At 39.8% G+C, this 25,638-nt stretch overlaps 1 long non-coding RNA gene across 4 annotated transcripts in view; it reads left to right on the top strand.

The window, feature by feature from the left end:
• LOC110261584 overlaps positions 446 to 25,638 on the top strand; it is a 335,036-nt gene continuing 309,843 nt past the window's right edge. For all 4 annotated transcript variants that reach the window (XR_002345885.1, XR_002345886.1, XR_002345883.1 and 1 more), the window contains exon 1: positions 446 to 588. This is a non-coding gene — a long non-coding RNA (uncharacterized LOC110261584). The remainder of the gene's footprint in view (positions 589 to 25,638) is intronic.

Below are 25,638 nucleotides of genomic sequence, written 5' to 3'. Positions count from 1 at the left end.
ACGATAAGAGCAGTAATTGAAAGTGTGGGTAATCATTAGTCAAATCCATTTCACATGCCTTCACTAATCAAGGTCCTCTACGAAAATTTGCATCTCCTTCAAGTAGCATGGAGCCTAAACAAGATTTTTGCCCAAGTTGGGAGTCAGCTATGTCTAGGTGGAGTTGAGCTGGTTAAGATTGGATAGGACCACTGACCTGACCCTCCAACTGGGCATGTAAGAGTGTCCTCCGTGATTTTTTTGAAGCTTGAGGGCCAAAACTCCACCCTTAGTTCCAGTAAGGCACCTCCAGTTTGCAAGTGGTGGGGCCTGTAGCTTAGTTACACCTGTGCAGAATGAGGATTATGCACCTTTTTTCAATCACCTTTTCCCAAGCTCCCTATACTCCCCACACCTTGGACCACCTGGTACTTTATTCTCCATCCAATAAATACCCTGAGCCCCTTGCCTTCTGGGAAGTAGATTTAAGGTTTGTTTTTCCGTTTCCTCACTTGGCGCTTGACGGCCTTGGGATTAGACCGCTTTGCTGCCAACCTCGGTATCTCAGCCTTCTGGCTTGCTGTGCCTAGGAAAAATGAACCTGATAAGGTAACATGATTCTGTCCACTGAGTGGATTTAAGACCACTGATTTTCCATTGTTTTTTCTTTTCTCTTGTTCACACTTCCTTAACAGAGTTGAGCAACTACGTGAATATTCTGTCCTATGCCAGTTTCTAGTGAAGCATATGAGAGGCTCTGGCTTTAATTCTTTTTTTCTTCCTGGTAACCTAGTAGCTTAGTTACTTTGTCTCAGGGATGCTAGAGAGGTATGTTATGTCCAGAGACAATGGTGTGGGATTTGTAGTCTGGGACCTGTGTTTACGTCCTGGTTAAGAATCGGCAAATGTGATTAGGTGTTGCTACTGTCCTATTGTTAATAATAACTGACTGTGCAACCTTGGGAGAGTTGTGTCTCTAGATTTTAATTGCTCATCCATTAAAAAAAAATTCCTGCTCTCGAATTTAATGTAAGTATCATTCAAAAAAATAATGAAATACTTAGAAAACTTAAAGTCACTGTATAAATGTTATTATTACCAGCTAATTATTCCTAAATGTAGTATATACTATCACTACTTTTTAAAGAATAAATCATTGATTTCATGCTTTTTTTCCCCCCAAAAAGGATCTGTGGTAGCTTCAAAGAGAATAATAAAATAGAATAGGAAAATATCAGGACCAAAGAAAAAACGAGAATATAAAAGTCAACAGAGATACCTTTGCTCATAGAAGAGGACTTACAGACATGTGGGCATTGCATCCATTAAACCCTTCGATGATCCTTTAAACAGCTGCCACCTGAAGATACGTCTATCTCTACAGCACTTAAAAAATTCTTTTTGAGATGCTTAGATGAGGGCACTTGACTGTAACTGGGGAGAACCCTGCTGTATACCAAGACTGGGGGTCTCATGGCTTTGGTTTGTTCATGCTCTTTTATGTCTCTGGGTGGAGGCACAGTGTTAGATGACATTCGAATGAGTATCATCATATCAAAATCACATTTTCAAAAGTCTTTAAGAGATAAGGAAAATACAAGAAGAATATCTTGAAAAATCTGTCAGGGCATGCACAGTAGGGGGCAGATAAACACAAGTTGGTGAACATTTACATAAATTAGAAGTTGGTAAAAGGAAACGAGGGGTGGGAGGTTGGTTCATGCTGAGTTCACTTCTTCAAACCCGACATTCTGTGACTACAGTGACAGCCAATTAAAAACAGATGAAACAATAATACCTGTCTTTAGCACAAGATAATTAGACGGAATCTCTAGGATATATACCCACAGCTCATCCAAGCTCAGCTTTCATTTTCCTAGTGGAAAGAAATGAAAACAGATAGTGTGGGGTTTAGGCAGAAGCAAAGATAATTTGACATTGAAGTGAGGTAGGATAGAGGGTGAGAACTACTATGAAAAAAATGAGAGCTGATTGGCTACTAAGTGGAAGAGAAAAAGTGTTAGAGAGTGAGGGTTTGTGTCTCCTGAAACTTGTGTGTGAAATCCTTACCCACAAGATGATTAGGTTAGGAGGGTGGAGGGTGGGTGATTAGGTTAGGGGGTGGAGCCCTCATGAATCGGGTTGGTGCCCTTATTAAAAAACTCCAGGGAGAGCACGTACCCCTTCTGACACAGTCAATGAGAAGGTGGATCCTCCTCAGTAGCACTCAATCTGTCAGCATCTTGATCTTGGACTTCCCAGCCTCCAGAACTGTGAGAAATAGATTTCTCTAAAAGCCAGGCAGTGTAAGACATTCTGGCTAAAGCAGCCTGAAGGGACTAACATAGGGAATGAGAAATGAGAAGAAAGTCCTGGGATTTAGGCTGGATTAAATTAAAAGGTTGCATGTCCTTACCGGGAATGCGGACAGACATGTACTGGGACTCTTCATCCCGCTTCCCACCTGGGTTTGATAGTCCTTAGTTAACTGTTAATGGCTGGAGGTTAACTACTTGGGGGCTGGATTTTTGTATCTTTGGCTGGAGTTACGTATCTTTGATCTGTAGGTGGAAAATCCACTACCAGCCTTAGTGTGATGTTGGTGATCCTCTTGGTAATAAGACCAAATGTTGAATTTGTTAAGTATCTTCATTATCACCTGAAGATACTTAACATTAATAGAAGAGAAGGGGAAAAGCAGAGATTCAAGGAAGGTGGGAAGAAAAGGAAAGCCTGAAGGTACAAGGGGAGAGAGCATCTCACCTGATATGTTTTTGCTGCTATAGGGCAATGATTCTCACACTTAGAGCATGTAGTTCTGTTTGTCTGTAGGGACCTTGAAATTTGCATTTGTAACAGATTCTCAGATGATATTGATGGAGCTGATCTGAGCGAATGATATCTACTGCTATCAGACTTTAAATTTATCATTTGTAGGAAAGAGACTATTAGTGTTTTCTGGTGTGAACACCAATTTTTTTCCAGTTTGACCCCATTGAAAAATTTTTAGGCCAAAGGCTTTAAACTACAAGCAGAGTATCTCTAAGACACACAGGGAGGATTAGCCATTGTCATACATACAGAGTCTGAGCAATCATTAGAATGGATAACTGCCCTGCTCTATAACAGGACTGTGCAGAGTAATAAGATTGTGGGTAACCTAGTGCAAGTGACTTCTCATGTGATTCCTAATAGAATGCAAGGTGTGGGAAAGAAAAAATTTGACATGAATTCCACAATGGCTTTCCATATTCTTCCTATTGAAACATTCATTTCCTGTCAAAATTGAAAGCACCATCTTCTCCCTATCCTGGTGGAGCAGAATTAATTACAAATGCCTTCAGCTGTGAGAAATTGTGACCAACAGTGGGCTCATAAAAAGACCTTTGGTTTTGTCTCATCATGAGAAATCTGGAAGTAGGTGCCTGCTGAGGTTGGTTCAGTGCTCAGTGATGTCAGTTACTTCCTAGACAGTTCTCTGGCTCTTTACCTTGTAACACCCCTTTTCAAGGGGGTGGCACCAGCCATAGCTGACTCCTTTATTAAGAAGACTTGCCCTTACACTTCAGGAACAGTTGCAGATGGAGCATTTGACTCCTTGAGCTTCTACAGGGTGCTGGGCAAAGTAAAATGAAATGGCTAAGAGTGTGTTGGTCAACATGTTATGTGCAAAAGAAAGGGACTCAGATCTCTTCACACTGAAATTTACTCACCAGAGACAAGCTTGTCTGTCAGTGTCTCCAAGAAAGGCTTTCCTGTCCATTAAAACTCTTGCCCCAGGTTGTGGAAGTTCACTCCCACTTCTCTGTTTAGAAGGTACCAGGAAGGGTATTGGCAGTGCCCCGGAAAATCATGGCAAATTAGGTTGGCCTCCCACATGGTACTGCAGCCTCCCAGGGACCCCTGGGAGCCTAACAGCCAGGATGTGCTGGGGCTCTCCAAAGAGCAGTTGTTTTTTGCTTAAGGCCATTCTGCTTTTCTGTTAGGAATGACAGAGTTTTTCCTCCCCTAGTATAAGCTCATGCAATCCTTACCTGTGCTTGAACATTATTTTTTTTCCTATGGAGGGACTAAATTTGATAGGCGAGTAAACTTCACCATATTCCTTTAAATTTACTACTTTTCACATGAGTTTCACCTATAGAAGACATACGTGGTGATCATGATTTTCTCCAGCAGCTATTTTGAAAGGACTCATGGATGGCTTCACCAGCAGCTGAAAAACTAGGTCGTTACAACCTTTGCCTTGGAAATGCTGTGCTTACACAAGTGGGTGCTGAACATGGAGCTCAGTGGTTCTCCAGTGTGTCGCCAATACCTTGTTGAGTGCATCAGATAAACTTACCTCCCAAGAACCAGGGCCCCCCAGGCAACACAAACTATATTGACAAGTGCACTATTTGATACCTGATAAGGGACTTTTAATGTCTCTTCCATATGGAGTTTTCACCATCTGAGAGGAGTGAGTATATTCTTAACAGCCTGGGTATAATTAAGTTTCCTGAGTTTGGGAAGGATAGCAAATTCACACATTCTGTTTCTGTGTTAACCTAAGAGCCAGAACAATAGTAGAGCCAGAACAATAGCAGAACTCTCCCAACTGTAAACACCTGGTCTTTCTCTTGGATAGGTGCCTCAGGAAGTAATTTTCAGAAGATAATTGTTGGCAACTTTTTTCTTTTTCTCTCTTCTCTCCTTTTGTTTTTTAGGGCTGCACTTACGGCATATGGAGGTTCCCAGGCTAGGGGTAAAATCAGAGCTATAGCTGCTGGCCTCCACCACAGCCGTAGCAGCATGGGATCTGAGCCATGCCTGCAACCTACACCACAGCTCACAGCAATGCCAGATCCTTAACCCACTGAGTGAGGCCGGGGATTGAACCTGCAACCTCATGATTCCTAGTCAGATTCCTTTGTGCTGTTTCGCAATGGGAACTCCAGCAACTTTTTTCAATTAGACTGGTCTAGAACATGTAAGAGACATAGTTAGAAAAGGAAGGAATTGATAATCTAGGTGAGGAGGTAGGACATACATTCCGAAGGGATGTCGTTGAGAAAAGAATTGGGTGGGTGGATATATGAGCAAGCAAGTCATTGCTTCAGGCTCTTGATGTGCTTACTGGGAATTAGTCAATTTTTTTTTCTTAGTAGATTTTTTTTTTTCATTTGCTGTTTGTGCCTTTAGGACAATTTCCAGAGATTAAATTTTCAGCAGCTGAATGGTTGTATCCCTGACAGGAAGGTCCATGGTCCCTACACTACCATTATGGAATTTGATCAATATATGTATATTTTTAATTGTACAAGTATCGTCCAGTCTTTTAAGTAGAGCTAGATTAGTGAAATCACAGCATTTGGGTTAATTATGTTGGTTGTAGAGAAGAATCAGCTTTCCATGATAAACAAAAAAAAATTTAACAAAATATAAAAAAGGTTATAAGCCAACAGCCCTGCAATTGTCAAAAGGAATCTTTCAATTTCTTTTCCTTTCAGTAGATAGATGCAGACAAAATCAACTTTATGGTCACAAGAGACTGAATAAGCATAACTTAAATTTCGTGGCAATTAATATGGAAATGCCACTAACATCATCATTTTTCATTTTCAACAAAGGTGATCATTTACTCCATATTCTCAACACATAATAGCTCTTTAAGTTTTCCATTAGTTGCTACTGAAACATATGAAATATGAATAAAAATCTGGAGTCGTTATTTTTGAGCTGGTTTTGGAGCAGGTGAATGACATAAAGCAACAAATTTGATTGTAGTTCTTGTGACAATTTTGTTTGACACTGAATTTTCTACACCTCTCTCCTGCATGAGGTTTCACAGAGAATTCAGCTGTGACCCATAGATGTGCTACAGCCAAAACCCAAGCAGGGCTTATGTCACCTGGGACATGGAGATGACTAGTTTTAGCAATCTGGCAGCTGTCATGTAGGCTTGATGGATGACTCTGATCAGAGAGGGAGATGAACAAACACAACTTTTACTGCTTGGAGAGAACTAAACTCACAGGTTTGGTGCAAGGTAGAATACTCCAAAACACCAAGTTTACGTGTTGTATTACATCTGTGCTCGACAGCCCATGTCCACCCCTAACACTCCTGTTCCTGGGAAACTTTCTTTTCATGAATAGGCTGACCTTGAGAGAACTATATTGCATAGGTTTTAGGCAACTTTTTGGTCACTACAGAAAGAGAATGGGATCAGACTAACAGTTATAAACAAAACAGCACATAGTGTCACACTTGCTCTATCTGAACAGAGTCTCTAATGAAGCAAAAATGGGGCTTAAACAATATAGTAATCACTGGGTTAACAAGAGTTTCCTTCTTGGGTTTTGTTTGTTTGCTTTTCCTCTTCAGGGCCACAGCCGCAACATATGGAAGTTCCCAGGCTAGGGGTCGAATTGGAGCTGCAACTGCCCGTGTACACCACAGCCATGGCAATTCAGGACCCACTGAGTGAGGCCAAGAATTGGACCCACATCCTCATGGATAATAGGTTATTAGCCCACTGAGCCACAATGGGAACTCTGCCATTTCATTCTTGACAGTAGAGCTAGTGTAGTTTTCATAAGCAATAAAAACCGTTGGCTCTGCACGTAGAGGAGGTGGAGAAGAATTAGATGATGGCCACTTGTTTTCTGTCTTTGTTCTTTGACTGCTTTCTAGTATAGTCAGAGCTTCAAAAGAAGCCCACCTTCCCTGCATTTATTAGCATCATTTGTCTAAACATCTGCTAAGTGTCAATAGGACCAGATTTGCCTTTGCTGAGAAAAGCACCATCACCCTACACCTTGGTGACCTTAATCCATATTTCAGTGGCTACTGCCTTTGTAGATGGTTTCATGTTAATTTTCAGTGACTGATATCACTGCTACTCCCCTCTGATGCTGAAAACCCTTAGCATTTCCACATCTTTCTTTAAAGTCATAAACTGATAGGCTGGCACATTCAAATTTCAATTAAATGAGAGGGCTGGGATATCCATGTCACTGGGTCATAGTGAGGCAAGGCATACACCTTAACTTTCCCACCTCAGTATATACACTTCCCACGTAGACATTTTCCCAGGAAGTGAGGATGGGGTGGGCCACTCTTTATTCCTCCCCTTTGTTGGGGAATATCAACCCCTGCATCTGTCATTGCTAAAAGTCTTTCTGCCAGGAGGCATAGCAGGTGTGCATGCAGATGGAATGACAGGACCTCTGTCTCCCTGCCAGACCAGGCTCTCCACTCCAGACTTGGGTTAAGCTGTGAATATAAGTACCACCATAAAAGTCTCACTGTCTTGCAAGTTCAGAGGTTACTTTTAAGCAGGAGAAGGAGGAAGTTTCGTAGAGTCACACCTAATTTGTATGGTCACCTTGAGTGGGATTTTTGACATGATGTGATGTAGCAAAAAATTTTAGAGAGGCAACAGTGGTCACAAAAACAAGGAAGGGAGAAAGTGTGGAGCTGGAGAGTAAGAAGTGGCCTGTTTCAGCAAGGGGGATTCGGAATGTGAAGGAATTGGTATTTCATTATGAGGAATAATTGGAGGATTTGAGGGAGTAAATGTGATGAATACTGGGGGTTTCCATCAGCTTACAGCATTTGTTTCTCAGGCTACAGCTTCTGAACTATGTCAGAGTTTTGATTCCTTCTTTGAACATCAAGCTCCTTTCAGGTTTCTTTGTGCCTCTTACCTGGGGAAATTGTGAAGGGCTGAGAAATGTCCTGGGGCTTGGGTTCTGTCAGCTCTTGTCTGAGATCTCGACTGTCACTATCAGATGTTTGATTTTCCTGGGTTATGGCAGTCCATGCTCTTAGTGGGCCCAGTGCAAGCCTGGTAAGAGGATTCCCGCAAACAAGCACTTGTGCATACACACACATACATTCTTCAGTTTAGTCTGCTTTAAACTTTAAAATGGAGACGTAATCCATGCTCTCTTCTATGATTTGCATCTTTTACTCAGTGTTATATTTTGGGGATTCTTTCATTGTCTGGTTTTTGCTATATTTGCTTGCATTGTTTCATTTGTTGTCATTGCTTTATAGTTTTCCTTTGTTTATACCATGGTTTGTGCTTTCTACTGCTTCCACTTTTGGGATTTTGAAAAATGTTGACATGCATATTCATGAACAGATCTTCTGATACACACGTGCTATTTCCAGGAGTGTAATTGTTTGGATCAAGGGAATGTACAAGCCAAACTGTTCTAAGTAACTGCAAATAGATGAGGGTCCCTGTTGCACCATGTCTTATTGTTCAGTTTTTACATTTTTGCCAAACTGGTGGCTATGAACTTGAGTCTTGGCTATGGCTTTATCTGGTATCTCCCCCTACCCCTCCCCATTACCAATCAGCTTGTGCATTTACTTTTGTTTGGAGGTCATTCTTACTTTCCCTTCCTATCAGCAGGAAACATGTTAAAAAAATGATTTCAATATATATTTATATATTTATATTGAAATATATATTGAAATCATTTTATTAGATGAATACAAATGTAAGATTACTGTAATTCCTGGTGATTTAAAACGTGTCACTATGTTTATCTCATAATTTTTTTCTTCATTTTAAAATAATTTTTATTTTTTCTATTATAGCTGGTTTACAGTGTCCTGTTTATTTTCTACTGTACAGCATGGGGACACAGTTACACATAGATGTATACATTTTTTTTCTCAGATTATCATGCTCCATCATAAGTGACTAGATATAGTTCCCAGTGCTGTACAGCAGGATCTCATTACTCCACTCTGCTCAACATTACTCCACTCTGCTCGACATTACTCCACTCTGCTCGACATTACTCCACTCTGCTCGACATTACTCCACTCTGCTCGACATTACTCCACTCTGCTCGACATTACTCCACTCTGCTCGACATTACTCCACTCTGCTCGACATTACTCCACTCTGCTCGACATTACTCCACTCTGCTCGACATTACTCCACTCTGCTCGACATTACTCCACTCTGCTCGACATTACTCCACTCTGCTCGACATTACTCCACTTCACTCTACTTCACTTCACTTTACTTTACTCCATACCCTTGGCATATGGAGGTTCCCAGGCTAGGGATCAAATCAGAGCTATGCCACAGCAACGCAGGATCTGAGGCATGTCTGCGACCTATACCACAGCTCATGGCAATGCCGGATCTTTAAACCACTGAGAGAGGCCAGGGATTGAACCCACAACCTCATGTTCCTAGTCGGTTTTGTTTCCTCTCTGTTACATGCTATTTTATTATATATTTACATTCTACATTAAAAGAATCCTAAAAGACTTTAGTGCTTTATACAATGTTCATCTAGATTGGCCTCCATATTCGACGCTTTTTTCTCTTCATTACTTCCTGAATCTTGTATCTTTTTTTATCTGGGATAATTTCCCATCTGTTTTTGGTAGAATTACTTTAGAATTTAGTGCATGTTTGTAGAAGCAAATTCAATTTTTTTTCATCTTGAGACATGCTTATTTTTGCCTTCAACATTAAAGGGTTTTGTCAATGGTTAAGGAATTCTACATCCGGAGTTTTTTGCTTGTTTGTTTTCTAGCACATTGGACCTCTTTGGTTTCTAGATTCGTTGTTGCTAGGAAACAGTCAGAGTCATCTATTTTATCTCCTTAGGTGATTGTTAAGATCTCTTGATCGTGGGTGTCCTGTAGTTTGCCAAAATGATGTACTTAATGGCATAGGTTTATACACAATATATTTAACATATTTACAAACATATAAATGTATTTATAAGCATAAAATATTAGCATGCATTTTCTTTGGCCTGCTTGGTATTTGTTGGACTTTTCTAATGTTTGAAGACTGAAAAATTGTAGAAAATTCTCATCTGTTATCTATTTTACTCTTCTTCTTCTGAATTCTTCCTATTACTCTTATCTTTTTTTTCTGGAACTTCCATTTAGGCTCGTGTTATATTTTTCAATCTTTTTTCCATTTCCTTAATCTTTGTACAAATGTTCATATCTTTGTCTTTCATGCCATGTTCTGAATAATTCATTTGGATTCACCTTCCAGTTCATTATTTCTCTCTGGCTCTGTCTAGTATGCTGTTTAATCTATCCATTGAGCATCACGTTTTAATTATTGTTTCATTTCTAGAAATTGATTTTCCTATTTTGTCATTCCTTATAATTTCCAGGCTCATATTTTCAGCATTCCCTTTATTTCTGTATACATATTGTAATAGTTATTATTGTGTGTAGGATATTAGTATTCTAAGAATTTCAAAACCTCAGTTTCTTTGCAGACTTGATCCTAATATCTGCTATTTTTTAGGTTTTGCCTATAGTGTTATTTCCTTGTATGCTTTGTGATTTTTGACTCAAGCTGCTAGTAGGCATTTGACTTTTATCTTAAGGAATGCTTTTGAAGTCTCCAAAGGTAATTTGTGTTTGCATCTGCTAGTTCTACTAGGTAACTGCCAATGCAGAATCATTGAATTCTCAAGTTTTTGTGGGTCACGCAGGTTGATTGGTTAGGCTTGCTAACTTCTATGAAATCTGGATTATGGTTACAAGTTATCAAAGAAACTCTACCCCACCTGCAATTTTCCAGTGCTCAGGTTGAAACTGTTTTTATGCCTAAGGTATTTCTTTTTTACCTTACATTGGGGTAAAACCTACTGGAATTTCAGTCTTATGGAGGAGAATTGATAAAATTCCTTACTTGCACTCTCTTTGTCTTATGCAAACTTCAAAGCAGAAAAACAAGGGCTTTAGGTCTGCAGAAAACCTTTGTAAAAACAAAGCTGACTGAGGCTGTTACCTCTCCGCTTTCAGGCTTCCAAAATACTCCTTTTTTTTTTGGTGGCTACTTCTTTTTGAAAGAAGAATGAAGAAGCACATGGCTTCCAAGTGAAAACTGGCCCTATCTTTTAGATTGTTGGCACTAAATCAAACCAAACCCGTAGCTATTTTGAACTTAATTTCTAAATAATTTGGCTTATCTAGGTTATCTTCTTTTCCTAAAACACTGATATTCAAACTTTTGAGTCTTCTCTGTTCACATCCTTCATTTTGAGTTTTCATTCAGTTCATTTGGAGAAATCACTCCAAAAAATAATGCATTACTTCTTTTGTCTTCCTGATGCATGACTTTGAAAATTCCTTATAAGTAATCTGAGAATCAGCAGATTCATTCATAAAATCATCTAGAGAAAATTGTAAAAAAGTACAGAAGGAATAATGGATGGCAAATATGTCACTAAAAACACTTCTGTGGAAATAACCCTAATATGTTCTTCTAATACCTAATTTTGAAATATAACTATAGGCTAAATACTCAGTAAGGTTGGGGGTTGATTTTTTTTTTTCCTTGCCCTGGGAATATAGAATTATTTGAAGTGACACTTGCATAAATATATCTTGGAAACACCATCTATATTAACCTTATCCTTTCACCCATATAGTTGGAAGAAGTAGAAACTAAATGGAAAATTGTAGACGTACTCTGAAAGAATCAAATAATCCTGAAAAATTGTTTAGGAGGAAGTGTTTCTTACTGTAACCTATTTCCACCCAATATTTTAAGAACTTATTTTTATCCCCTCTTACACCTATTTGACTCCTCCTTTAATTTTTTTTTTTTTTTTTTTTTTGTCTCTCAACAAGGGCGAACTTTGAGTGTGACTTAAAAATCATTGAAATTATGTTTGAGGTGATCTTTTCATTAACACTTGAAAAAAGCAGTTCACCATTTCCATCTGAGTAGGTGGCAATTATGAAAATAATCTTCAATTTCCCACTGTCACATTAGTAACTCAGGATTACACTGGTAGGAGGGCAGCACTGGTTATACTAATGCTATTAATTTCTTAGAGATGAGTGACAGCAAGATATCGCTGAGATGGTATGAACACCAAGTGAATACAAGATTCTTGTGTTTTTAGGAACAGGTAGAATGAAGAGATTTTGCTGTGGTGCTGTGTAGCCCCAGTATTGCAGGATGGTGGACATGCAGTTAGGAATGTGCATTGATTAAATTTTGAGAACAGAGATGCATTTCAAGTTTAAATATAAAGCCATTGTTGGACAAACCTGTTATATAAAATGTTCACCTCCCTCAACATGAATATTAAAAAGATAAAAAGAATTTGGTAACTGTGTTTTAGCACAATGTTGTGGCTCCATTCCTCATTTTATGAAAAAACGATGACCCCAGTTGCTTTTCATATGTGACCGTGAGAGCCTTAATGTCCCTTTCAGCTTGGCTAAACTTGAGGCAGCTTTCTTCCTGACTCCAGGCACTGATCCCTTTTTGTATATCATTCATTTTAGAAAACTGGAAATTGTCAATTCTTTTTCTGCCCCTTTGAAATGTAATAACAATAACAAAAAACTTGCTAGTTTTACAACCCAGGATGGGTGGATATATCCAAATCATCTAAAATAGAAGCTTCCAAGTTCTCGTAACTTGGTCTCAATGCAGGTTGACAACTTTATTTTCTAGATATCTTCAAGATTTTCCAAATGTGACATTCTAGATTTTCCAAATGTGACAGTTCTCTGCCTTTTTTTTCTTTTTGGTGGGCGTTTGGGGCTTAGCTTATGTGATTCTATCTTCCTCCATTTGAGCTTCCTCTCCCCTATAGCCACTATCAAAATTCTACCTATGCTTGGGACCCAGGTGCATGCCATGCCATAATCACCTTTCTAAATGCCCACAGAGGAAGTACTTTTTTCAGTCCATTGTATTTTTTTTTTTTTAAGTATACACTGTGCTTATCATTGAATTTGAATTTGTATTGTGAATTATTCTGGTATCTATCATGTGTTCTTATCACCTCATATAATCGTTGAAGGTGAGTCTATGCCTAATATATTTTGGTGTCTTTGAAATCACCTAACACAGATTTTATACCTATAGAAAGTATTTTTTTAAATCATGTTAGATGAGTGAAACCAACACATTAGCAGATACAAAGTGGTGCTCTTGGTTCCTCTCCCATTTCAGACAAAGCTGCATCTTAAGTGATACCTTTAACTGCAGGCCCCTCTTCAATATTATGTGTGAAATCTCAGAGATAGCAGAACTGCCAATTGCTCTTGCTGGTTAGAGTTGGAGACACAGTAGAATGAATCTCATTCCTAGATCGGGAAACAGTAAATAGAGTTAGAGTATAACAGAAAATCCCTGCGATGATGATGACTTTGGGATCCTACACTACGTTATTTTATCTCTAATGAAACTCTTGTTGGACTTGAACAGGAAGCGAATGTAATATTGTGTGCGAGGTAGCAGATCTGAAATATTTGTTCCTTCAACATATGGACATTGAGGAAAATGACAGTATTTATTTTCACTGGTTGAACTTTAGAGTGAAAGGCCTTTTAAAGATGGTGGAGAAGGAACTCCATTTGCTGATGTTCGTGTACTTAGGTTCCTGTTATGTGTTAAAAATGCAAACCTGGTAACTACACTGGACATGCCTAGAAAACACAAGGCAGGTCAAAGTACTGGGGCAGACTTGGCCCCTAAATGTCTTCCTCCATCTTCCATATTTTCTCAGTTCATTTGTCAGTGAGTTGAATGCAGAGGATCCAACAGATAATTGCAAGGAAACATCAATGGATATTAGAACCATATCACAGAGAAGCAAGATTCCCTGAAACACACAGAAAAGGTCATCTGCCAGACATCTGATTATGAGCCAGCAATGCACTTCTTACTGTTAAACCCCTGAGATTGGGGGTCATTTGTTAGAATAGCCAGCATTTAAAAACTCCAGCTAAAGCACTACCCATTGGGAGAATGTCTGAGATACTTCCTATAGCAATTAGAATGTTTTTGCCTACAAGCAACAGAAAACTCCAAGTGTAAATCCACTGAAACAAGGATGTTTAGTATCTTACAATCCAAGGATAGGGCAGGGCCAGCACTGGTGAATTTAATGGATGAATCACATCATTAAGGATCCATGCTCTTCTTTCTTCCCTGCCATGTTCAGTCTCTTGGATTTGTCCTCAGACATGTTCCCCTCATAATTATAAGAGGGCTGCAACAGGTCTGAGGTCATAGCCAGATAGGACCACATTTCCAAGAGACCATCTTTTCTCAGGTGTATCTGAAGAATGAAGAAGCCTTTTCAAGGAAGCTGACAGCAGACATCTCATGTTTCATAGGACACAAGTGCCTTATCTGTCCATGCTAAACCAGTCACTGGAAAGGGGACTGGGACCTCCATGTTTGATTTATGTCTATCAGTATTTGTCCTCTGGGGCTACTGATGGTTCTAGCCTTCCTTAAAGCACATGGATGCCCAGAGGAGAGAATCTCTTGTGTAAAATGGAAATTCTATCAGTAAAGTAAAAGGGGATGGGAGTTGATGTAGGCAGGCACCCTGCAGTACCTGCCACACCTCCCATGAGAGAATCCTATCCTGGGAACCGTGACATCAGCCCAGTGACAAAGATTCAGCCATTGGAGGAGGTTTGGGATCTCAAGTACAACACAGTGATGGATGAAGGAGGATGCTCCCGGTCCATCTCTTGGAGGAAGATTTGTTTCACAGAGATAAGGAGCTTTAAGTGAGCATTCAGACCTGCTGTAGCTTTTTCCCTGGGTGGCTTTCCCTCTGTGTGTCTCTCAAGGGATGTCTCCCCCATCTCTCCTGCTCCTCCTCATCTGTGATGGCTGCCTCTTCCTGCTTCAGGAGGACCTGTAGTGCCTTGGATTTGTGTCCTCCCTCCCTACCCGCAGCCTGCTCTCAGCCCCAGGCCCCCGTGCCTCAGCAGGTGGTGGGAGGGCTTGCTGAGCTCCTCCCTCTCCCCGACCTCTGGACGCTGCTGGTCATAAAGCCCTGACTGCCTCAGAGGGCTTTCCCTCAGTCCTTCTACATACACTTTTATCCCTTGTCTGGAGGCAGCCTGGACCACGGGTCAGAGCATGTCATCAGCAAAGCAAGTGGGGTCCCCTCCCTTCACTCTGAATACTCCCATGGGTGGTCAGGCTATCTGAGAATTGTTAGAAAATTATGGCTCACCAATACTCCTCAAACAAAATAGCAAAGGAGGGATAAAAGTAAAAATAGGCATTTAATATATATAAGTGTATGTATAATGAAAATGTGCATAGCTGCTGCAGTCTGCATCTCAGTAGCTGATCATGAGGCCATAGCTGACCTTGATCATTTTCTTCCATTATCCATCCCATGTTCTCCTACAGGCAGGCACACACCCCATCTTGGCTCTTTGCTTGGTGGAGTGATATGAACCTTTCTTCCAGAATTGTGTGAGTCTTTAGCAGTCCTGCCTTGATTGGGTCATTGCAATCTTCCGTTGACATCTATTGGGTGTGGAAGTACTGCACAGTGTCCTGGTGCACTTCTGGGTCCTGATAGTCTTCTCTGTCCCTGTTGTGGAGTAGCAATGCAATTTCCCTTCAACAGATTGAATAAATCATCACTACTACTACAGTAACTCCTTTGCCTGTTAAATCAATGGCATGGGGAATCCAAAATGGGCAGATGGCAGTTTTAACTTATTTAATGGGGTGATTGTGCACCTTTCACTGGAAAGTTTCTTCCCTTGGGAACAAAGATCTATAAACCATCAGAATGCAAAGTTGCAATGATGGACTATGATATGTAATGGTAATACTGCCATCTTTTAATTTCAGGCCTATGTGTAACTAGCAATGGACACTTTTATTGGTCCCTGGTTTAAAACCTATTACATCTTGGAGACCAGCACACCAACCTCAGTGAGTCTTCTATTAGGCCAGCACCTTCTCACTCATAGGCTGTGTAAGATGAGGGAATAACCTGGATGAAAGCTCATTTCTGAAACTTGCATCCTTTTTTTTTTTTACTCTGAAATGGCAATGGGGGCCCAAGAGGTTTTGGGGATTGAAGATTTCTTTGGTTTTATTTGAGACATTTAAATGTGCCCTTCCCAGATCTCATTGTCACGCTTTTCTGAAAAATGCCCTAACTTCAAATTCAGGGCTTGTGTGTGCTTGCATTGAACCATGGTGGGAAGCTGGAGCCCTTGGGAGAGAAGCCCCTGCTGGGGATAACTCTGGAGCCAGGGGGAGAGGGAAAGAAATATTCTGGCTTCTATGATCTTAGACGGAGTCCTCCTGGGGCAGGGATTTGTCTAAAAAATTATAGGAGTACTTCTGGGGAGGGAAGAGGGAGAGCAGGATAAGAGGGGTGAATGCCAGACAGAGTTCATCAAGGGGTGACAATAGCTGGATGCTTCAGGAAACATCTGAAATATCAGCTGTGCAAAAGAGCTTCCTCCCAGCCATCTCAGTCATTGGTTAAGGGTGACACCCTCTCCCTGCACCCAGAGGTCAATTCCTGGGCATTCCCACCTCTTTGCTCCAAAGGCAAAGTGGGCTCTAAGAATTAAAACAGTTTTGCAGAAATTAACTACAGGGCCTCCCTTGAAATGAAGTAGCATGAAAGCCAGCAGAAGTTGGGTGAGGTGCACGCACATAAGACACAGTGAAAAAGGGGTCCCGGGTGATCTGAGTGCAGTAGTGATCTGTCGGCTGTGCCCATACTCAGTGTCTGCTGATGCCTTTGATTGTCTGGAAATACTGGGTGCAACAGAGAGGAAAGCCAGTTCCCTGTGAGATGGGACAAAGCAGAGCAATATGGGGAATTATCTGAGAACAAACAGGCAATTGACCCCTCCTCTCCTTTATACAACAGTATGTCATCAACATTTTCTCCTGATGTTAAACTTTTTTCTACAGTGATTTTAATGATCATATAATATATCAATACACAGATGTACATGGTCATTTAGGCAGTCCCCTTTTGGTCAGAAATAAACTCTTCCCTATTATAAAGGCTATTATGAAACAACTCTGCAATTAGAGTTTTTCTCAAATTTTTTCCTTAGAACAAACTGTAGGTACTTTAATTGGGCTTCATTGAAGATGAGGATAGGTAGAGCATTACTCACATATTGTAAGTGGATACAACATATGAAATTCCTGCCATGAATGTTCATCAGTAGGCAACTTTTAAACATGGTCTGGAGTCCAGAGTCAGTTGTTTATGATTCAGTGCTGAATTGAAGTGATGTTATAATTGATAGTTGGGTTCCCAATATATCTCATGAGACTTCATTTAGCTTGTGAGATTTATTGGCAACCTAAATACCAATTATAACATCACTTCAGTGTATATGTGATACATATAAACATAGAGCTGAGCTCCGAGTTACAGTATGAATAATACAGTCCTTTCCTTTTTTCTTTTTCTCACTTCAAATGCATGGCTTCATGAAAGACCACTACCAAGCTGTGGGAATAAAACAACTCCTGTAGGTCACTTAGGCTTGAGTAGAAATTTAGGTTTATTATGAATCAGAATTTTCAATTAAATCTCTGTAGTTATGCAATACTTTATACCCTGGGAAGGGATTTGCAGGTACCATATATAGAAAGAATTTTTTAAAAGAGAAAGTAACTTTTAACTTTGAATTCATACCTTATTAATCCTGCATACTTTATTTTTGCTGTGAGCCAAGGTCAGTGCTTTGTATTTACCAGGAACAGTAATAGTGGCTTCCATTTGGGAACATTTATTTGCTAGAAAAATTGACACATAGAAGGTGCAAGTCAGATGTGATGTGGAAGATTGTGTAGATATAGGTGCATTGTTATTCATTAGTTTGTTAACCTATAATCCTTTGTCTCTGAGCTGCTATCTTGCTCTGGAAATATGAGTACTTTATAATTAGCTTCCATAGATATACTCCAATAATCACTACTGATTTAGCATCGTCTGGCTTAAGATATGTGTTGCTTTGCTTTTCAGAAAAGTTTAACTCATTGAAATAACATAAACACTTTGTGTTTGCTTGTTTTGTTTTTTTTAAGAGCTGTAGCCACAGCATATGGAAGTTCCCACACCAGGGGATAAATCAGAGCTGCAGTTGCTGGCCAACGCCAGATCTAAGCAGCATCTGTGGCCTACACCACAGCTCAAGGCAATGCCAGATCCTTAACCCACTGAATGAGGCCAGGGATCCAACCTTCATCCCCATGGATACTAGTTGGGTTTGTTATAACTGAGCCATGATGGGAACGCCAACATTTTGTATTTTAGAATTGATTTACATTTACAGGAAAACTGCAAAGATACAGAGTTGCCATATATGTTACTCCCAGTTCCACCTATTATGAGCATTTATGGTAAATTTTATTAACTAAAACTCAACACTTTAGAATTTATCTAATGTTATTTTTTTCTGTTCCAGGATCCTATCCAGGATGTTGTATTACACTTAGTCCTCATGTCTCACTGGGCTTCTTTTGGCTATGACAAATTGATCTGACCTGACTTTTTTTTTTTTTAAATTTTTTCCCACTGTATAGCAAGGGGATCAAGTTATCCTTACATGTATACATTTCCCCCCCCACCCTTTGTTCTGTTGCAATGAGTATCTAGACATAGTTCTCAATGCTACTCAGCAGGATCTCCTTGTAAATCTATTCCAAGTTGTATCTGATACACCCAAGCTCCTGATCCCTCCTACTCCCTCCCTCTCCCATTGGGCAGCCACAAGTCTATTTTCCAAGTCCATGATTTTCTTTTCTGTGAAAAGGTTCATTTGTGCTGGATATTAGATTCCAGTTATAAGTGATATCATGTGGTCTTTGTCTTTCTGGCTCATTTCACTCAGTATGAGAGTCTCTAATTCCATCCATGTTGCTGCAAATGGCATGATGTCATTCTTTTTTTATGGCTGAGTAGTATTCCATTGTGTCTATATACCACATCTTCTGAATCCAATCATCTGTTGATGGACATTTGGGTTGTTTCCATGTCCTGGCTATTGTGAATAGTGTTGCAATGAACATGCAGGTGCATATGTCTCTTTTAAGTAGAGTTTTGTCCAGATATGTGCCCAAGAGTGGGATTGCGGGGTCATATGGAAGTTCTGTGTATAGATTTCTAAGGTATCTCCAAACTGTTCTCCATAGTGGCTGTACCAGTTTACATTCCCACCAACAGTGCAGGAGGGTTCCCTTTTCTCCACAACCCCTCCAACGTTTGTTATTTGCGGACTTATGAATGATGGCCATTCTGACTGGTGTGAGGTGGTACCTCATGGTAGTTTTGATCTGCATTTCTCTTATAATCAGCGATGTTGAGCATTTTCTCATGTGTTTGCTGGCCATCTGTATATCTTCCTTGGAGAACAGTCTATTCATGAGCTGACTTTTTTTTTTGTCTTTCAGGAGTGTAGTTTAATTTCCTTATTCACATGTAAATCAGAACGCCTCTAATGATTATTCTGTGAACACCATATGATAAGTCTTGCTTTCCACTAGATTATTTAACTTTCATTTTACTTGAATTTTTGGGGGGGGTCTTTTGTCTTTTAGAGCCGCACCCACGGCATATGGAGGTTTGCAGGTAGGGGTCGAATTGGAGCTGTAGCTGCCAGCCTATGCCACAGCAACATGGGATCCAAGCTGCATCTGTGATGTATAGCACAGCTCATGGCAACGCTAGATCCTTAACCCACTGAGTAAGGCTATGGATCAAACCTGCATCTTTATGGATGCTAGTTGGGTTCATTAACCACTGCCACGGTGGGAATACCTTACTTGAATTTTTAATATACAGGATAAGAAATATTTCTTTTTATATTTATCTCTTTTTTTTTTTGGTGAAAACACACGTTCGAGTCTCTTAGCAAATTTCAGTTACACAATTCAGTGTCATCAACTATAGTCATCATGTTATCCACTAAATCCTCAGCCCTCATCTTATAAATGAAAGTTTGTGCCCTTTTACTAACCTCTAGATTTGCCTTGTTTTTGAGGACCCTGATAGTTTTGGGGGAGTTCTGCTCAGGTATTTTGTAGATGGTATTTGATTGGGGTTAGTCTGAAGTTTTCTTCATTAGACTGGGGTTGTGGATTTTGGGGAGGAGGACCCCAGAAGTAAAAGTGCCATTCTCATCATGTCATATCAAGAGACCATGACTTAGCACTGGTGACATAAGCCTTGATCACTTGACTGAAGTAGTGTTTGCCTGGTTTCTCACTTGAATTTTCCCCCTCTTCCTATACATCCTCTTGAGAAGAAAGTCATAATACGCAACCTGCATCTTAGAAGTGGGTGGTTATGTTTCAAAAATTATTTGGCTTTAAATAGTTTTTGTCTTAAAAATGTGTATTTTTTTTTAAATTGTAGGTTTGGTTCTAAAAAACATAGGTTCAAAAATAAGGAAAATAATTTCCTATAACCATTTTTTAAACTAAATTGAAACTTTTTGTCATAGCACCAAACCTTAGGTCACTTTCAAGGACACATTTTAATATCTGGAAGACATTGATTTGAAAACAGTTCAACAATAAATTTATTCTGTGGAGAGTGAACCACTTTTTCCATGCTAATCTGGTAGAGATTTAATAATCTGGATTGTTTAGTATAATATAGAAATTTCCAATTAGATTGAGTGCAGAGAGAATATTTACACAGAAAAAGATTCTTTTCCTTTACTCTGGCAGAGTTGTGTGTTGTATGTCTTCATTACTTCTGCCGAGAAGAGATTAACTTTTCACTGTTGATCTATACTGAGTTTTATATGGAACAGACCTCTCAGGTAGAAAAGTGATTTTACTTTTCAACTTGAAGAGCTTTTGATATCCATCATAATTCCTGTCATATCTGTGGATATTACTTTGACCACTGCAGCCAGAAATCCTGATGTAATCAGCTCAGTCTTCAGGGAGTTCTTTGACTCAAGACCATTAGGAGATTCTAACTGAGCCCCTCTAGCAGGTCTGGCTGGGTTGTGCTCACAGGTGAGTTTCCATCAGTAATTAGATCTTTCATTCTTGGCATTTGAGCAAGTGCTACCTTTCATTTGGGACACTGCAAGGTTTGGAGCTCATTTGTGAAATAAAGAAAATGCAGATTTGACTGTGGCAGTAAAGATGCTTGAAATTTTAAGCTTTTTAATTTGCTGGATAGCTCATTGAATTTTTGCATCTATAAGTTTAAAGAGAAGACCATCAATTCATTTTTTGTCAGTGTAAAAAACAATTTTTTTTCATTTGCCTTAAATGCTTATCCTATTACAAATGGAGAGGTTTTAGTAGACTGCATTTTTTTGGAGGGTGTAGTATAACTGTGTTTACCTTGTTTTTGGATATGCTGTCTCTTATCAGTCATTAATCTGTAAAATGCATTGATACAATGGTGATATGTAGGATTGAAAGAAATGAGAGGGCTTATTAAAGACAGAGGATTGAATGAGAGTAAGATGGGGGCATGATTAATAACTCTTAAGAGTCCAAAGTTCTGATCCTAGTGTTTTTTATTTATGCCCAGCTCTAACACTTGGTCTGTTGTACTCTTTTTTTTTTTTTTTTTTTTTTTTTGTCTTAGGGAAGATGCATGCTTGCTTTTTAGGAGGTATTGGGAAAAAAATACCAACAGATACCTTTCTCAACCAGAAAATTATTTTGAGTGTAGTCTTTATTTTAAACAGATAATTCTGTTGCAAGTGCTCTGAGAATAACACTTTTAACAATTGTACAATGTATTTCATGGTATTTATAAATCTGGGGCCAGGATTTTCCTTTTTTTTTTTTTTTTTTTGAAATTGCCACAAAATCACCTTTTGAGGAGGTTCTGTAATGTACAACCAGTGGAAACACTGTCTTTTGTAGCCTTCCCAATTTTCACAAGAGGATCTTGGCTTCCACCTCTTTCTTTCACAGCTCTGTCAGTTGTTCAAGCACATGGTGTCGAAAATTGTGAAGACTCAGATTTTATGTGGTTTTTAAGCTAACCAGTTAGCCTGCCATAGTTTCATAGGTGCTGGTAGAAGACATGAGACTCTTGGGTTAGAGACAAAGAACTTGAGTACTCATGGCACAGCAAGCATCATGAGCTTTATGTTTATACTGGTTCCCTTTGCCCCTTAAGTCCCTCAAAGGCAATGAAGAGAAATAAAGGCAGATGCTGTGCTGAGTAGATTTTTGTCCAAGAAACCTTGAATTTAGGAAAACTTCAACTGTATAAGAGGGCCGTTAGCAAAGGGGCCAAACATTTACTCCAGAGGAAGTCATTATATTTATTATCCTGATCAGGAAACAAATCTTCCCCCTGCCTTAGAAGGAGAAAACCCCCTGTCTTCCAAGGTTGCGTTCTATGTAGACATCCCTGTAGGGACTTCCAGAACAAAGCTGTTGATGCCTTTTTCTTGGAAGACTGGCTGAAACACAAGAGACCAGTAGAGTATGTCTGCCAATACATGACTCTCCACATCAAATGGAGAAAAACAGAATACCTGAACTCTAATATTCACTTTTTATTTCTTCATTTAATTATCCATTACATATTCATTGAAATATTTTAGTGCTTCTGAAATCCTAGGCACTGTGCCTGGTACTATCTATGCTAGGTAAAAAATACAGCAGTGAGCTAGAAAGATGCAGTTCTCTACCTTATGAAGCTTACAGTCCACGGGGTGGAGAGATTTTTAACAATGTAATTACCCAGATAACTAATTATAGTGTGACAAATGCAAATAGGGTGCTATGAAAATGAATAATGGGAGACTTTGAGGTTCTCATGGAGGAAAGCGTAAAGTACTTATTGGAGCTACCCAAAGACCTGTGTGCCTGGAGTAAAGAGTGAGGAGAGTAGCTGTGAAAATGACTGGGGACAGTCAGGAAACAGTCAGGGACCAGTCAATGTAAGAGCTGGTCTGCAGTTTTAAGAATGACTTGGGAAGTTCCTGTTGTGGCTCAGCAGTTAATGAACCTGACCTTCATGAGGACATGGGTTCCATCCCTGGTCTCATTCAGTGGGTTAAGGATCTGGTGTTTCAGTGAGCTGTGGTGTAGGTCACAGACAGGGCTTGGATCCTGCATTGTTGTGGCTGTGGTGTAGGTGGGTGGCTACAGCTCTGACTCAACCCCTAGCCTGGGAACCTCCATATGCGACAGGTATGACCCTAAAGAGACAAAAAAAAAAAAAAAAAAAAAAAAAAAAAAGATTTGGAATTTTAATCTGAGGGAACTAGGGCAATCCTGGAAGGTTTTCAGCAGGAGAGTAATGTCATCAGAGTTGTGTTTGGAAAGGTCACAGGGTCTCTGTCTGGACCATGACTGGAAGGGCATAAGATTAGAGGTATAAAATCCTGTGGTAGGTGGAATCATAATAGCTTGGTGGAGAAATTCTGGATGTAGGGAATTGGTTGGTTCTGAGATGTTTGGGAGGGAAAATGAATAAAACTTGCTGACTAATTGTTGGGGAGAGAGTGGGAGGCTTGAGGAATGCTCTTAGATTTTGCTTGAATGTTGAGTGAATGAGCAAAAGACCCACAATTGAAAGAGTGCACAGTGAAGATGATGCAGGCTAAGCATTTTCAAATTCAGCACTCAGTGTTCAGCACCATTATGTCTGAGAAAAATGTTATTTATTGAGATTTTCCTTAGGCATATATGGTCCAGTTAGTCCTCTCTGTTCTCTAGATTCTGCCCCTGCATTGAATTGTGCCTTAAACATCTCAGTCCTCCAAAGAATCCCTTTTATGGAGCTGTTCTTTGGTGTGATGCCATCATTTTACATGGAGAGATATTACCAAAAAGAACCATATGTGGAGTACCTGTCGTGGCTCAGTGGTTAATGAATCCGACTAGGAACCATGAGGTTGCAGGTTCGATCCCTGGCCTTGCTCAGTGGGTTAAGGATCCAGCATTGCCATGAGCTCTGGTGTAGGTTGCAGATGTGGCTTGGGTCCCACGTTGCTGTGGCTCTGGCGTAGGCTGGCAGCTACAGCTCCAAATAGACCCCTAGCCTGGGAACCTCCATATGCCACAGGAGCAGCCCTAGAAAAGGCAAAAAAGACCAAAAAAAAAAAAAAACCAACCCCCCAAAAGAACCATATGCTACTTTAGCCTTTTCAGTGAAGTCTAGGGCTTTCCCTATGAGAATATATGGGAGAATTTGTCCAGGGTTCTTAGTATGGGATTAATAATTTTCTGAGCAACTGGTCTTAAATGAGAGATAACAAACCTTGAAATGGATTGAGGCCCTGTCTTTATAGTAGTGGGTGTCGGAAAACTTATAACCAAGCTTAGAACCAGTGTATAGGGCTTTACGTTGTTCTGAACTCATTCTTGCCATTTCTCTTTAATCTTACTAAACATTTATTTCCTCTTGTTGAAATGAATATGGTATGAATGTGGTTTTTTTGCTTAGCCACTGTAAGTATTTTCTGAAACAAGTTGGAGTATAAATGAATACAATTTAAAATTAAATCACTAGTGACTTTGGCCAAATCAGTCTATTAGGCTTTGGTATTTCATCCACAAAGTGAGATATTTGAACCAGGTAAACCTTTTTTTTTTTTTTTTTTAAGTTCCCACAGTGTCTCTTTCTAAGGAAAATAAATGCTGTTTTCAAGTTGGAGCCATCATTGGCAATACATATTTCAAATACATAAAAGTGACTGATAAACCAGCATCTCTCGACTCATGGAATTGCTGGTTATCCAGAGTAGCCCTGTTCTTGAGAATGACCTGTGAGGTGCTATGGTCAGATATATTCTTTCTCTGTGTTCGCTACAGTACTATATACAGGGTTGTAAAGGAAGAAAGTATTTCTCTTGTTCCTCTCGCTCTTACTGAAGTTCAGCACATTTACAGCAATTTTGAAAGATACTCCAGAGTTCCTATCGTGGTGCAGTGGAAATGAATCTGACTAGGAACCATGAGGTTGTGGCTTCAGTCCCTGGCGTTGCTCAGTGGGTTAAGGATCCTGCATTGCCGTGAGCTGTGGTGTAGGTCGCAGATGTGGTTCGGATTCCTTGTTGCTATGGCTGTGGTGTAGAATGGCAGCTACAAGCTCTGATTCGACCTCTAGCCTGGGAACCATATGCCACAGATGTGATCCTAAAAAGCAAAAACAAAACTTTGTTTTGCTTACTTAGTTTTGCACATGCATCTCCTGGTCTGGACCCATTCTAAGAATGACTCATTGATAAGCAGGTCTCAAATGTATCATCGCACAAGCTCCTCAGACAAGAAGCTATTCCTCAAAGGGATGATCCAGGGTTCATGGTTCCTTGGGAATGAAGCCAGAGGATCTCACCCCGAGGTGAGAGCTGAGGTCTGCTTAAATTGGCCCACCTGAAAGAAAGCAAGGTACTCCAATGCCAGTTCTCATAGGCTTTAAGGTACTTTACTGTGGACTGAGTTTGCTGGTTGGCATTACCATCTTCCATTACTCAAGGCTAAGATAACCTTTCTCACTCTATCATCAGTTTGGATAGCAATCCATTTGATGCATGAGTGTTATAATTGCATCAATTTATAAACCACCTCTGTTCATATTTTCTATATATAGGGTTTCCATATGTTACATTGTTTATGCAAATGGACACATAAGTTTTTAGGTACATTTTCAAAAGAAAACATTTGTTGCTTACCTTTAGTGGACCATGCCCTATGCTGTATCACTTCATAGAAACAAATGATCCAGCCCTACTTAACATCTGATTGGTGTCTACATGGGAAGACAGGTGAATAGGTACAGTACAGGAGGGTAAGATGCTCATCAAGCTGTATGTAATGAGGGATGAGATGTTATTAGTGTCCAGGGGCAGAGGATGGGGCAGGAGTGTTGAAGGATTATCTGGAAATTAGTTCAT

This window comes from Sus scrofa, chromosome 7 (assembly GCF_000003025.6).
Source record: "Sus scrofa isolate TJ Tabasco breed Duroc chromosome 7, Sscrofa11.1, whole genome shotgun sequence".
NCBI classification, from domain to species: domain Eukaryota; kingdom Metazoa; phylum Chordata; class Mammalia; order Artiodactyla; family Suidae; genus Sus; species Sus scrofa.
The sequence above is the reverse complement of the archived record's forward strand: the minus strand, read 5'-3'. Positions and strand labels throughout refer to the sequence as shown.